Here is a 15738-nt window from a genome sequence, read left to right on the forward strand (position 1 = left end):
AGATTACTCAAGTTAGGGAATAAGACCTGGTACTTAAGACACGCAAAATACAGCTAGCCCTCTGAATGTTGACCAATCGACGCTCCCACGCAGTAGACTGGTGCGCTCTGTTGCTAATGTTCCGTCTTTTGATTAATCTCCGTCCGGGGCGATGAGCGGGATTTGATAGGGCGGAGATCTCCGTCTTGGCCGCTCAGATTGATGACGTTCCACTAGTGTTCACTCCCATTTATATATTTTGACCGTCTTCTCTGTGAGAGAGGCGAGGTAGTGGTCTCCGTTGACGACAAAGGGGCTGATGTCCAACACCGGCTGGCCAGCGGGTATCTTCTGAAGGAGAGCACCACTCCCTGCATCCCACACCTAGAAGAGAGTACAGGGATTGAAGCAAAACATCAAAATATCTCACACGCCTGAAATAATGTGTAGGCTATGGCCAAGACATACTATGTGATTTGTGAAACAGGTTTGAAAGGAGACCACAACACCAGCAGTTTCCTAAACAATTGTTCCCAATTGTGCCTGTTATGTCATTTCGCTTATTTTGTCTGACTGAAACGTGGCTGGGTGAGCAAGAATATGTCAGTTTAAATACAGCCACCCCACCAAGTCACACCAATGCCCATATCCCCAGAGACAATGGTAAAATTGGAGGTGGAGTTGCTGCCATCTTCAATTCAAGGCTAACAATTAGTCCTAGAACCAAAGCCACCTACAAATCATTTGGAAGCTTGATTCTCAACCTTTCACACCCAAGCTGGAAATCAATACAGCCCCTAATGTTCATCACAGTGTACCGCCCTCCCGGCACCTACACACTATTTATATCTGAGTTCTCTGACTTTTTATCAAGTCCTTGAGTCTAATAAAATCATCTTAATTGGTGCTCTAAATATTAGCCATCAACTCGGTATATTTCAACACAATAGAAGACCCCCACACCTATAGTCCTTCTTGTTGATAGTCAAATGCTCATTTTAAATGACACTTGACTCTGTCTCTCCCCAGAAAAGGAAGGTAATAAAGCAACAAAGGCTAGCCCCATGGTACAACTCGGAAACTAGAAATCTCAAGCGAACGTCGCAAACTTCAAAGAAAATGGCGCTCAACCAAACAGAAAGAATCATGTATACTAGTCTAGCCTCAAAATTTACAAAAAGGCCCTCGACAATGCCAGAGCCACCTATTATTCACCCCTAATAGAGGACAACAAAAGTAACCCCAAGTTCCTTTTTGACACTTCACGTATCCCTACAACTCTCAATAGTAACGATTTCATGAGAGAGATGGCCGCACACCCAAATATATGGACAGTTTCTCCCCAATCGAGCTCTCTGATTTCACTTCAATGATAACTTGGTACATCCCTGCTCAATATGATCAATATGTAGCTGGTGACAGGCTACGTGCCACAATCCTTTAAGCCAAGGTAGCTGTAATCAAACCTGTCCTCAAAAAGCCTACTCTTGATTCAGGCATTCTAGCTAACTATAGACCCATATCAAACCTTCCATTTCTCTCCAAAATCCTCAAGAAAGCAGTCGCCAAACAGTTATGTGACAACAATTTATTCGAAGGCTTTCAGTCAGGTTTCAGAGCAAACCATAGCACTGAGACGGCATTGCTGAGAGTCGCAAATGACCTCCTGACTGCAGCAGATAATAACCTCCTCTCCGTACTATTATCGCTATTATCAGGCTGCCCAAGTAAGTCTCTGAAAAGCCTAGAGCTAGTTTAAAATGCTGCGGCTGCCTCTCTACACTGGCTACCGGTTAAATACAGAATAGAGTTCAACATTCTTCTCCTCACCTACAAAGCTCTCAATGGTCAGGCACCACAATATCTCAAATAACTCATCGATCCCTAAAACCCAAATAGAATACCAGTGCGTTTACAGTATGTAAAAATGCTTACTGTCCCAAAAATATCAAAAGTTACAACAGGAGGCAGGGCGTTTAGGTCCCAGGCACCTCAGCTGTGGATCCTTAATTCTCCCAGCTTCAGTCTGTGGGGCTGACACGCTCTGCACATTCAATACTAGGTTAAAAACCTTTCTCTACGACAAAGCCTATAGCTAGACTTGTCTTCAGTACTCGCTCACCCGACAAAGTCATAAGGGTGAGAACTGAGTAAGGGGAACCTCCTGCCAAAACCTGCACCTGTGTTTTGTATCTGCTAAATACCATAGTCGTACATTGTTTGTGTGGGTTTGTCTCCCAGCAGTGCCGGAGTGCCGGAGTGTAATACACACTGTATAGGCTCCAGTAAGGCCTGCCACTAACCCAACATCCGGGGAATCCCTACCCGGAGTCTCTTTTCGTCCTCCACTTCGCAGTTCCGTGGACCTCTAATATTAACCCCCAATTGACTGCAGAGTGCGACCATGGACCAGGCCTCTTCATGGATGGAGCCCATCAGAAGTCCTGCCTGTTCACGAGCTTTCAATTCAACCCCTTGTCCTTTAAATTGCTCCATATATTGATCAAAAGCAAAATACTTGTTTGCTCCCCGTCTATGACTTTATTGTGGCCTCCACCTCATAGAAGGGACGTTTCTCCTTCAGACTTAAGCCTCACGTCAGAGGAAGAGCAATGTGCTCAAAATGTCACTTTTATGAGGTGGATGCCACAATAAGTCACAGACAGGGAGCTACAGTGTGCAACGCCCTCTTTTTGCTTTTGATCAATGTTTCTTTGGAGCACCTGCTTTTAACACATTTAGTCTAACCCAATCGACGGGTTGCAATGATGTGTGTACACGTCTTAGCGCATCTTCAATGATACCAAACGAGAAGAATATTCAGATTTTTTTTTTTTTTTTAAGGCCACCAAATGTTTCGCTCTTTGTTCATGCACGGTCCCGTTCACTTCCTATTTACCGCGGCAGAAAGAATGCCTCGTCTCTCCTAATCTAGGGCGCTCTCCGTGGTTTTGATCTGATCGATAATACTAAGCGATTCATTTCTGACTCATCCGCCTCTCGTTCGAAATATGAACGCTTTGGATTATTTATATAATGGAAACGAGAGCAAGGTAAGCAAGCAAAATATTTCTCCGGTGGGGGGGTGGTCAGAGTAAAAGTGGCCATGTCTTCCCAGCACACCAGAGCTCCTATTTTGAAGGAATCCCGGGACTGATTGTGTTAAAGGGCGTGTTAAGGGGAGTGTTCTTCTCACCATGGTGGAGTTGCTGGCCTCGTCTCCGACACACACCAGCGTGGCGCCCTGTCCGGAGGGGCTGCCGAACACAGCGTTCTTGGTGAGCAGCCTGCAGGAGGATCCGGCGCTGAAGGTCCGGAGCGGCTTCCAGGAGCAGCAGCCGGGCTCCTGGGCCACCGCGTCCCGCTGGGGCGTCCTGCTCAGCTCCATCAGTACGCTGCGCAGCACCGGGTTGGAGCGCCCTGGGGTGCAGGAGAGAGAAAGAGAGAGTTGGAAAGAGACAAAAATGAAGGAGGATTGAGGAGGAATGCGCCATGTAATGGATTACTGCATGTTTTTTTGTGAGGGTACCTACTACCTACCCTAGGAGACACGGGGAGAACATGCACACTCCACACAGAAAGGCCCTGTGTTTAACAATTTGAACCGTTATTTTAAACTTTAGCTGTTGAAAAACAGCAGATCTACAACCTCATAGCACGGCACAGAGTGCCGTGGTACAAGCTTTTATCTTGTAGATCTGCTATATATTTTCTTAAATCGTGTGTGCAGATCTTTGAATATATATCCCAGCGAACATTTTTAACTCAAATTATTTGCTTCTCCCTTTGTCCCTGGGACAACATATTTCAACAAGATTTCCCTTCTTTATAATAAAATGGTAAAATGGTAAAATGGTGCATTTATATAGCACCTTTATCCAAAGCGCTTTACATAGATTGTGCATTACATTCACCCATTCACACACACATTCATACACCGATTGCGGCGGAAGCCATGCAAGGTACCAACCAGCACATCGGGAGCAATTTGGGGTTCAGTGTCTTGCCCAAGGACACTTCGACATGTAGACAGGAGGAGCCGGGATTCAAACCGCCGACCCATGGATCATTGGACGACCTGCTCTACCTCTTGAGCCACAGTCGCCCTAATAAACTGCTATTTGAAACATCCTTTGTATAATGAGGTGTGAAGCCTTGACAAACAGTGAAGAGATTGCCACAGATGTCAACATGCTGACAATTAGCCATGCTCAGGACAAAACACGAGGTGCGTTCAAATTTGTTTCGAGTCGCTTCAATCGCTTGACTTTGGTCGTCAGTCAGCGGTGATAAGAAAAAAAGGCCCTTTGCTAGTGTTGCGTGCCGATTGACTGTAGACACAGTCAGTGGCGGTTAGTGTTCCACAGGCCCTGAGGCGAGATTGGCCCGGGCCTGCACCCCCCCCTTGCTGGTACTGCCGGCTGCCTCTACTATATCGCCATGCCTGGACACCGTTATTTAACTTTGGCAGCGTAACCAAATGGACCAATACATATCATTTATGAGTAGCAAAACTAGTTCCTATGTCTTTGGAAAGGGTTTAGTTTTGTCAGTTGGAACTGGATGGATTAAACCAAACAGCCAAAAACATTTCCGGGGTCCCATGCTTGGATTCGTGTGGGGACGCGAAGGTTGCTTCAGTTGGAGTTTACCAGACGGGGCGAAGATACCAGGCGGTTGTTTGCTTCGTTCCCACCGTGCCCGTTCGCACAACTTCTCGTCTTTGCATTGACTTTGTATGAAATCGCGCCACTCTAACTGTTCAGGTCTGAGCGCAGCTCAAGGAACCCTTATAGCCTAAAGCAGGGACACCCTTTGTACACGGTTTGGTGGTCACTAGACAGTCTCTCTCACCTGGCCGGTACGTGACCAGACAGTGGCGGCTCTCCGTGTCCACCTGGATGTCGGTGCAGCTGCTGGTCTCCAGGGGCAGGCTGTGGGGCTTGTAGGTGGTCCCGTCCACCTGCTCCCAGAAGTAGGCCCCCTCCAGGGTGCCCACGATGAGCCCCCCGCAGGGGAAGCTGCCGGAGGCGGCCCTGGGCACGTAGCACAGAGACGTCTTTGGGCACCTGGGAGGAGAAACAACGTGAGCTGTGCATTACTATGATGTACTGTACTGTACTGTACTGTACTGTACTGTACTGTACTGTACTGTACTGTACTGTACTGTACAACGCCCTGGTAAAGTCTGTCCCGACAGCCAGGAACCTTAGTGTTGTCCTGGACAGTCAGCTCTCGTTCAAAACACACAGCTGTCACAGCTGTCACAGCTGTCACTCGATCCTGTAGGTTTACACTCTATAACATACGACGAATTAGACCCTTCCTCACCCAGGAGTCAGCCCAGCTCCTAATCCAGACAACAGTCTTGTCAAAACTTGACTATTGTAACTCCCTCCTTACTGGCCTACCGGCATGTGCACTTAAGCCCCTCCAAATGATCCAAAATGCCGTAGCTCGCTTGGTCTTCAACCAGCCAAAATTCTCACACGTCTCCCCCCTTCTCCGCTCCCTCCATTGGCTCCCGGTCGCTGCCCGCACAGAATACAAAACTCTTTTGCTGGCATTCAAAGCAACCAAAGGTATAACTCCCCCATATCTCACAAGTATGATCGTATCCTACAAACCCTCCCGCGCACTCAGATCAGCCAACGCAGGGAAGCTGGAGGTACCTTCACTAAAAACGCCGGGATAACGCTCCACACGTCCCAAACTCTTCTCCCTTCTGGCTCCAAAACTATGGAATGCAATTCCCATCACAGTCATAACTGCAGCCTCACTCAATCCTCCGCCGTAGTCTGAAAACCCACCTCTTCAGACTCCACCATGGCCCGTAGCACTTGTCCTAGCCTAGCCCCTTATATAGAACTTTATGTAGACTTAGATAGTATTTTAGACAGACTTATAGCTCGTTACGTAGACGGCACTAGAAATGCATTTTGCATGTATATTGTATAATATATAATATAGTATAGTATGTATAGTTGACATAGATACTCCACTGTTACGTTCTTAGTTTATACATGATTCATGATAACTACTTTTATATATGTGATGTATGCCATTCTTTTTGTTTTTGCTTATAATGTAAGTCGCTCTGGATCAAGAGCGTCTGCTAAATGCCTAAATTCACAAATAAACTAAAAATTAAGGAAAAGAAAAAAGAGAAAGAAAACCCTCAACCCTCCCACTCAGTGACACTGCATACTATAGAATAAGATGATAGAAAGCTCATGGAAAACATCTGAAAAGAAAATGGCGTGCAGTCAGCCATATCAATGCTATCCTGTCTATTAATTGTTTCTAATCAAGTAAACAAAACCTTATCAAACTGTTTCTACCGTATTCTCTCCAGATGAAGTGTACTAGTCATTTTGATTAGCCAATGCTTAAATGCAGGAGCCTCCTCCTTTTTTCCAGTGAGTCAAAATTTGTTTTTTTTGCTGTAATCAGACCATATGAGAAGAGTTGTTTTTGTGCTCTCGTCAACATAGGCATGGAGTCTGACAAACCCAGAATAATTAGTACAGGATTGGGGTCAATATGAATACTCAAAATCCAATATCCAATATCTTTAATTGTATCCGAGGGCTGTGAAGAAGATTAGCATCTATTGCATTACATTTGTCACAGTGCGAAGAATTTCTTAGATTTTCCAAAAAGAATTACTCATTGAAAATCATTTAATTTGTTTTTAATTCATGACAAATATATATTTTTTGGGAATGATTTTTTTAAATACTAATATTCATTTTATTACATAGCTTCACAACAACTACACTGCAGCTACACTGCAATTGGCAATCACTGATGGGTTTGTAAATAGCGCATTTTATTATGGGGGAAAAAAACTGATTTATTTTTATGGCTAAAATAGCGCAATCTGCGCGCATAAAATCTGCGCGCATAAAATGTCTCCAAATGGCCATCCCTGCTTGGACATGGGCAAAAAGCACTATAGTCTACTAAGGGCAGACATGTGTAAAATAATACATGTATTCCAAACTCCCAGTAGCTTTCGGAATAAAGTGTTTATATGGTAGATCTATACCGATTCAAATGGTAATACCACCCCTCCAGACCCGAATTAAAATGTATTCGGAATCTATTCCAATTGAGGTGTTTACATGAGCATTTTTATTCTGATGACTGGAATTAATCCATTCATTCCGAATGAATTTCTGCATGTAAATGGGGCCATAGAAACACAGTGGCTCCAATGTGGATATTGGACTTCATGTGACGTATGCCATTTCATGACGTCAATCAATTCTATACAAGAGTTCTGTTCAGTTTGAGATATTAGCTCCAGACAGAGAGACACAGACCACAGTTAGACGTGATGAATCCCAATGTCGATTTCTGCTGTTGACGTGATTGACGTGATAAGGATTTGTTTTTATTGATTCAGAATAATGCAGCGTTCCCCTCGGCTCGGTGGATTTACATGCACCGAGATCATGCTGCTGCTTAGGTGGCTGTAATAGCCGCGATCTCAGGTTTAGGTGATTGCACAGAACGCGGATGTTAGGGGCTCAATACTAAAACGGCGATACCTCGTTTCTGATAAAAGTCTGTTAGATTAGTTATTGGCGATTTTGCTTCCTGATTGTTTTAGGACGTGAAAGTGAAGGTTTTCAAAATAAAAGACGCTTGCGTCCGAGGCGACAGTAAAGGGACTAGCTGGAGTCTTTTGTGGCAGTCAAAAAGAAAACTAAATTGCTCTAAACCAGTGGTTCTCAACCAGTGGTTGAGGGGGTTCCAGGTGTTCCCCAGTTAAATTATGGAGGGTTGTTAACCAAATGGACCCTTATTGCATCTGGAACTCTTGATACCGTAATATAAAACCACATTTTGGTTATATTTTACGCTCTCAAGAGTTAAATTATAGCTAAACATGTCATCATTATGACTGTAATCAAATGGTGGTCCGTGGCTCAAATGCTGAATAAATAATGGTTTCGATAAGAAAAGAAAGAAAGAAAGAATCTATATTCAAAGATTTGTGCCACATTTAAAAACAATAGCAGATCTACAGTACAAGCTCCGCGCTATGAGCTTGTAGATCTGCTATGTTTCAACAGCTAAAGCGTAACATTATGCAAAATAACAGTTCCTGTCCAGAATGGGTTGGCGGTGGCGGTTGCAGCTGGTGCGTGCTGGTGTTAATATTAAATAAATTAAACTAACTAACTAACTAACTAACTTACCTGGAGCGCGGCCCTTGCAGCTGGTGCACGTGCGTGCTGGAGTGTCTGATGTCATAGACGAGCACGTCTCCGCTGAGCAGACCGGCGTAAAGGTAGTTGCTGTTGTCCAGAGACCAGCAGCAGCTCAAAACGGGCATGCCCGTGTCGTACGTATGCACCACCATGTTGGACATCAAACTGACACACACACACACACACACACACACACACACGCACAACTGATCAATAGATAGATAAAGATACCTTTATTGATCCTGTCTGCTGCGGCAGCCAGAGCCAACACAGCAGTACATGTTAGTAACCTTAAGCACAATAAATACACTTTCAAGAATTACAGTATAATGCAGATGCATACTGTAAGTAAGCCTTGCATGAGGCCCATATAGGGGAGGAGCCTATCCCGTGTTTCTGTGGCAGCTTGATGTACAAGTACACCCCATGGACATGATGTACAAGTACACCCTGGACATGACGCCAGTAAGTCGCAGGGATTTATCCTCATCCAACCCTTGATGCTTGAGTGCTTTTGGTATGACCCGGCCGGGGATCGAACCGCGACCCAGTTACAGTCTCATGGTGGACACTCAAACCACAAGGCCACTGAGCTGGTTAATACAGATGCATACATCCTATACAATCTAGTCTAGCCTATAGTGCAGAGCAAGAAATGCTGTTGATAAATATAAAAGTATACAGTAATATGCACTGTATGTATACAATCACGTTACAATAGTCTCTCACACACACACACACACACACACACACACACACACACACACACTAGGCTGCCGAATATAAACACAAGTAATTTGCACCTATAGCCTAGCTCTATGATGGTCTGGAGGAGCGGCTGGTACTTAATTAGCCTGGCTAATAAGCCAGACCGAATCAGCCATTGGCAAAAAGAATTGTTGTGTGATATTAGTCTGGCTTATTAGCCAGGCTAGTACTTAATGACTTTGGTCATAAAGGCTTCCTCTAAGCTAGAATCAAAGGTGCAAGCCACTTCAAGAATGAAAACTGATCTGTTCTCTTCATTGACCACAACAACATCTGGTGTAATAGCAGAGAGATGTGCAAAAATGTCAGTATTTTCAGTACAGAGTTGAAACATCGAAGGTTTGACACAGGAATGTTTGTACATTCGCACACACAGTGCAACATGTTTAGATACAGTGTATAGCCCACCACACACCGGCTGCGTTCGCCGCGCGGCGGACACAGCCGCCTCCATTATTTTCAATGAAGCTATCGCACACCGGCTCCGTCCGCCGCGTCGCGCCGCGCCGCCCGTCGCGCCGATAGAACACAGTTCTATTTTCCAGGCGGCGCCGCGCAGCAACGCGCCGCGCCGCAGACGGTGTGCGATGGGCTTATGTCCTTTGTTATGAAATCAACTATTCTGTCATGGCATGCTATGAAAAGCCCGAATGTGTGACATGGTTTCTGTAACGAGCCCTGTGTGATGCAAGCAATGCGGGTCATGGGTGGAGGGAAACCAGAGGGATAGGTTGAGTTTGGTGAGAAGGATCTGTAGCCTAAAGCTTTTACTGTGATGAGGTGATAATGTCCTCATTGAGAGCAGTGCTCCTTAGAAATGAATGGGAAACAGAGTGGTCAGCATGGGGAAGGCAAGCCAGTTTCCCCTGGAGTTTGAGTCCAGTCCAGTGTTAATGTTGCCGATGTTGGAACATATCCAACACGGTCCGCCGGGCACCCTTAGGTGTGTCCACTGTAGGTCACTGTTACTCTAACAGAGGTGAGAGGGTCAGTTATTATGTCCTCACACACACACACACACACACACACACACACACACACACACCATCTAATTCTACAAGTCACAGGCCGTCGTTGTCCTGTATACGCATGCCTTGTGTTATACATTCTGCAGACAAAAAGATAAGACCGAAGATGTTTAGATCAAGAGAATTTAAAATCCCCTCGAGTTTTACACTCATTTATACTTTTTTGCCCGCTGGGACGCAGATCAAGTCTCATTTTTCTACGCGTTGGGAGCATGTTGATCCATGTTTTTCTCTATATATTTCTGTTAAGCACTTTGTGACTTGTTCTTAAAAGGTGCTATATAAATAACGCTTTATTATTATTATTATTATTATTATTATGTATATCTGCCATTTTCACTGGCGTGCAACCAAGTAGTGACCAGTGATGAAGAGATGGAAGCAAAGAGTGGAAACGGTTCTCAACATGTAAGTGTAAAAGGTAAAAATAAATAAAAGCACGGCACCTGATCTGCACTCGTGTTTGTGTGTTGTGTTGTGTTGTGTTGTGTTCCTTACTCCTCAGTCAGTTTGATCGTGTTGTCCAGTGACACAGACAGCATCAGGCTGTGTGTCGTGTGTATATACCTGGTCAGTTTGACTGTGTTGTCCAGCGACACAGACAGCATCAGGCTGTGCGTCGTGTGTATATACCTGGTCAGTTTGACTGTGTTGTCCAGCGACACAGACAGCATCAGGCTGTGTGTCGTGTGTATATACCTGGTCAGTTTGACTGTGTTGTCCAGCGACACAGACAGCATCAGGCTGTGTGTCGTGTGTATATACCTGGTCAGTTTGACTGTGTTGTCCAGCGACACAGACAGCATCAGGCTGTGTGTCGTGTGTATATACCTGGTCAGTTTGACTGTGTTGTCCAGTGACACAGACAGCATCAGGCTGTGTGTCGTGTGTATATACCTGGTCAGTTTGACTGTGTTGTCCAGCGACACAGACAGCATCAGGCTGCATCAGACTGAGCTTCTCTTCTTCCCAGCTAAGTCCTGCCCTATGCGGGAGCTAACTATCTCCATAGACAACGCCCTGGTAACGTCTGTCCCAACAGCCAGGAATCTTGGTGTTGTCCTGGACAGTCAGCTCTCGTTCAAAACTCACATCACAGCTGTCACTCGATCCTGTAGGTTCACACTCTATAACATACGACGAATTAGACCGTTCCTCACCCAAGAATCAGCCCAGCTCCTAATCCAGACAACAGTCTTGTCAAAACTTGACTATTGTAACTCCCTCCTTACTGGCCTACCAGCATGTGCACTTAAGCCTCTCCAGCTGATCCAAAATGCTGCAGCTCGCTTGGTCTTCAACCAGCCAAAATTCTCACATGTCTCCCCCCTGCTCCGCTCCCTCCACTGGCTCCCGGTCGCTGCCCGCACAGAATACAAAACCCTGATGCTGGCATTCAAAGCAACCAAAGGTATGGCTCCCCCATATCTTGCAAGTATGATCGAACCCTACAAACCCTCCCGCTCACTCAGATCAGCCAACGCAGGGAAGCTGGAAGTACCCTCACTAAAAACGCCGGGACAACGCTCCACACGTCCCAAACTCTTCTCCCTTCTGGCTCCAAAACTGTGGAATGCACTTCCCATTGCAGTCAGAACTGCAGCATCACTCCCAATCTTCCGCCGTAGTCTGAAAACCCACCTTTTCAGACTCCATCATGGCCCATAGCACTTACCCCACCCCCTTAGATAGCAATTCTAGTAGTCATAGCACGTCATAGTACATATGTGTAGCATAGTAGTATAGATGTATAGCTTATATGTATAGTTTCATTATAGATATTCCACTGTTACTTTCTTAGCTACGCATGTTTCATGATAAATGTCTTTATGTGATGTATTCCCATGCTTTTGTTCTTGCTTAATGTAAGTCGCTCTGGATTAAGAGCGTCTGCTAAATGCCTAAATTGTAAATTGTAAATTGTAAATTGTGTGTCGTGTGTATATACCTGGTCAGTTTGACTGTGTTGTCCAGCGACGCAGACAGCATCAGGCTCTCGGTCTGTCTTTGTAAGGCCAGGCCTCGGATCTGCTTGGCGTGGATGGGAACGTACTGGATGGCCCTAGTGTTCACTACGCTGATCTTCTTCACCCCGCAGCCTGGACCTGGAGGGAGGGAGGATTTAAAAGAAACCGGACTAAATAGATCGTTTTCATTGTAATTTGACGTTTCATGTCGACGTCAAGACCGTTCCATCACAGCACAAAGTATGGGCTTGAATCTAATTTATATTTATTTAGCACAGTATAAAAAAGCCCAAGGAGCTTACGAGGGGAGGCATACTATGATCCGACGGACCATTGGTCCGAGGTGCGCTGGGGGTCGGGAGAGGGTTGGGGTTAGGTTTAGGTGTGCTGCCCCGGGGGAGGTTAGGGTTAGGGTGAGGGTTTGAGGTAGGTTGTCGATCGGACCAATGCTCCGTCGGATCAAACACATGCACTCGCTTGCGAGGCCTCTATCTAATTCACAATGTCAGACACAATAAAACATCCAGAACACGTTTGTAAACAATATAGAATTTCCAAGATACACAATTGCAGTATATCAAAATAAGAGATAATACAAAAACATATAATTAAGTGATCTGGCCAATTAAATAGGTTATGCTTATGTTTGAAATTATTTAATGAAGTAGAATTTGATGAGATCACTGTACAGCTGTTCCATAGCTGGGCCCCCCTGTATCTGATGGAGAACTGACACAGTACAGTATGGAACTTTGGGAGATGTAAAGGATTTGCCTGTCTTGTATTGAAATGGTGCACATCACTGTTGAACTGAAAGAGGCTTTACCGGGCAAAGGAAATTAAACTGGCTGGAACGATACTTTGAAAAATAAAGTTGCAGGTTTGGTATTTAATTAAATTAAAATTTGGTAAAATATGAAGTTGTTTGAAAAGAGGTAGGCAACATGAGCAGAACAATTACTGTATGTGGCAATCCTGCAGAATCTTTTTTGCAGTCTTTGGCCCTTTCCCAATTCCTTGTTTAACCATACCCCTCATTCCCCTTGCCCCTACATAATGAGTGTCAAGGGGTAGGGGGAATTGGAACGTCCCTAAATATTGAACGTCCCTTGTAGATATTGATATATGTGATATACAACCTGTTCTCAGAAAATAGCTGATCTGCAAGCTAACTACAGGCCAGTGGTCCCCAAACCTTTTCATGTCAAGGACCCCCAAATTAGCCCGCAGACCGCATTTGAAGAGATATGCCAGGGACCCCGTAAACTTTTACGAATCTAGCAGTGTCACGGACCGCCAGTGTGACATGCATTAGTCCATGGATGGACCCATTTGATGGCATTTCTGTCTCTGGGACCCCCAATTTATATTGTAAAATCAATGTTAATTAACTCTGAGAGTGTGGACCCTTATGGATCCATTTGGTTCCAAACTATCATTTAGCTGGGGACCCCCTGGAACTCTCTCAAGGACCCCTGGGAGTCCCCATAACCCACTTTGGAAACCACTTTCCATAAGCTGTAGATCGGCTATTTTGGGAGAAGAGATGGAACGTAAATATAACATTGCTGCGGTTATGAAGAAATCAATATATTGTAATTTTGTCTCATCTTGGTAGCCCACCAAAATGTAATTCAGCTAGATATATAGCTCATTCTGACACCTGCTCAACAGTTGTACCTGATTAATTGATTATTATATTAACAGATTGTATAGGGTACAGATATTTCATGTTTCATTTCACTTAAATCTGACACTGTCCAAATCCAAACTGTCACGCACTATGTCCTTCCGCAATATCAGAAACATTAATCAAACCGACCTCACCACTGGTATTGACCGTTTTCCCACCATCACCCCCCCATGCACCTCAGAACAACTGGTTTCCTCCTACAATGATGGTCTCCAGACTCTTCCCCCTGGTTGTCCCCCCACCTACGTCAGCTGAAAGCAGAAGGTCGCCAGCTGGAGCGGCTTTCCAGCAAAACTGGTCTCACTGTCCACAAACAGATGTACCACTCCCACATCCTTCTCTACAAAGATGCCCTCTCCTCAGCCAAATCTCAATATTTCACGGACAAAATCACTGCTGGTGCTGGTAACACCAGGGCCCTGTTTTCAGTGGTAAATAACTCACTCCGCCCCCCGAATTCCCTCCCCCCACACTTCTACTCCACTGACCACTGCAACTCCCTGATGTCATTTTGTAATACAAAAATAGCCACTATTCATCAGCAACTGACCCCTCACATGTCCAGTTGTCCACCTCCTTTTGTTCCCCCCCCCCCCTCTCTACCTCTCTCCTGCTTTGAACTCCCCTCTGCCACTGATATAGCTAAACTCATCCGGAAATCCAAGCCTTCCACCTGCCAACTTGACCCCCTGCCATCCTCCCTGGTTATAGCCTCCCTCCCCTCTCTGCTGCCCCTGATAACTGCCATCATTCACTCCTCTACAGGCAGAAATATTTAAAAGAAAAATAAGAATGAAAACGGTTAAAACATTCTGTGGACACCTAAGCGGCTAAAAGGTTAAAAGAAGCATACGGGGCAGCTTAAACGTCTGACTAGGCAAATGCCTTACTAAAGAGGAAGGTCTTTACACATAACACATACTTTGTTGTCATCCAATAATATAGGCAGCTATAAAGCCTATATATATATATATATATATTTACCAGATGGAGACTTCTGGGAGGCCAGCAGACAGGTGAGCGGCTCGCAGTAGGCGAGCACCCTGAAGCCTCCCGTCTTGCACTTCAACACAGCCTTGTTTAATTTGTACTGGGCCCCCTGGGTGCTCCTGGAGGCTTCCCCGGCTCTCTGGGGGAACTGGGAGGAAGACTTTTACAATACAAGTACAAACAAACACCAAGTTATGAGGTGCATGCGAGGAATTCAAAAAAAGAATTGTCACACAACCCGAAATTAAAAGATTAACAGACAATGTTGATGTCCATCGGTCATCACCTGCAGCTGCAGATTGCACTGAGCAGACTCTAGCTCCGCCCTCCTCCTGAGACTCTGCTCCTCCTCCAGTGTCCTGACCACGTCCGACCTGTCGAAGCGCTCCGGGTTGTCGGGTAGCCGCTGCCCCGTATTCAGGACGTCCAGCCTCACGCCGGTGACGTCGTCGGACAGGACGAACTCCGGGTCGTCCGTGTTGGGGTCCAGGGTGACGGGGCTGAAGGACACCATCTCCTTCATCTTGTCCCACACGCTGAACGCCAGGTTGCCCAGGTGTCGGGCCTCGTCGATCAGCGACCCCGAGACCACCTGGGGTTCCGCGTAGGGCTGTCGGAAAGTCGATGAGACGATTTCATTGGTCACACAGATCATTGCCGATTAAACAATTGAATTGTGCTTCTTGCATTTAACCCATTTTGGGGCGGGAAACCCCTTTTGGTGTTAGCATTATGCTATGCTTTAGCTATTGAAAAATTGCAGATCTACAAGCTCATAGCGCGCCACTGAGTGGCGCGCTACGAGCTTGTAGGTCTGCTATTTTTGAAGAATCGACTGACATAGAAACATAGCTTTTTCAGAAAACTGTCAGGATGTAGAAGACATTTTTAGAATCTGATCTCAGGTCAAAATGGGTTAAAACATTATACTTGCCCTCTATAACTAAAATTAAAAACACTTGAAATATTGTATTTCTTTCATAAATAGAGAATATTTCACTCAATAGGAACTGCTCCTGTCGCAAGTTGATGATGTCATATGTCTGTCTGGTCCAGCCCTATGGAATGTTGTGGCGCTCCGCGCCTGTAAC

The 15738-nt window shown here is 45.4% G+C and overlaps 1 pseudogene across 1 annotated transcript; it reads right to left on the reverse strand.

Moving 5' to 3' along the window:
• Positions 1–219: 219 nt before the first annotated feature.
• On the reverse strand, positions 220–15302 carry LOC308335369 (E3 ubiquitin-protein ligase rfwd3.S-like; annotated as a pseudogene). Its single transcript has 7 exons — positions 14881–15302; positions 14642–14807; positions 11946–12102; positions 8190–8366; positions 4834–5048; positions 3176–3399; positions 220–363 (listed from the first exon to the last, which is right to left on the reverse strand). The product of its transcript is annotated as an E3 ubiquitin-protein ligase rfwd3.S-like (transcript).
• Between the last annotated feature and the right edge of the window lie 436 nt (positions 15303–15738).

This window comes from Protomyctophum bolini (genome assembly GCF_963924005.1).
Source record: "Protomyctophum bolini genome assembly, chromosome: 20".
Taxonomy (NCBI): domain Eukaryota; kingdom Metazoa; phylum Chordata; class Actinopteri; order Myctophiformes; family Myctophidae; genus Protomyctophum; species Protomyctophum bolini.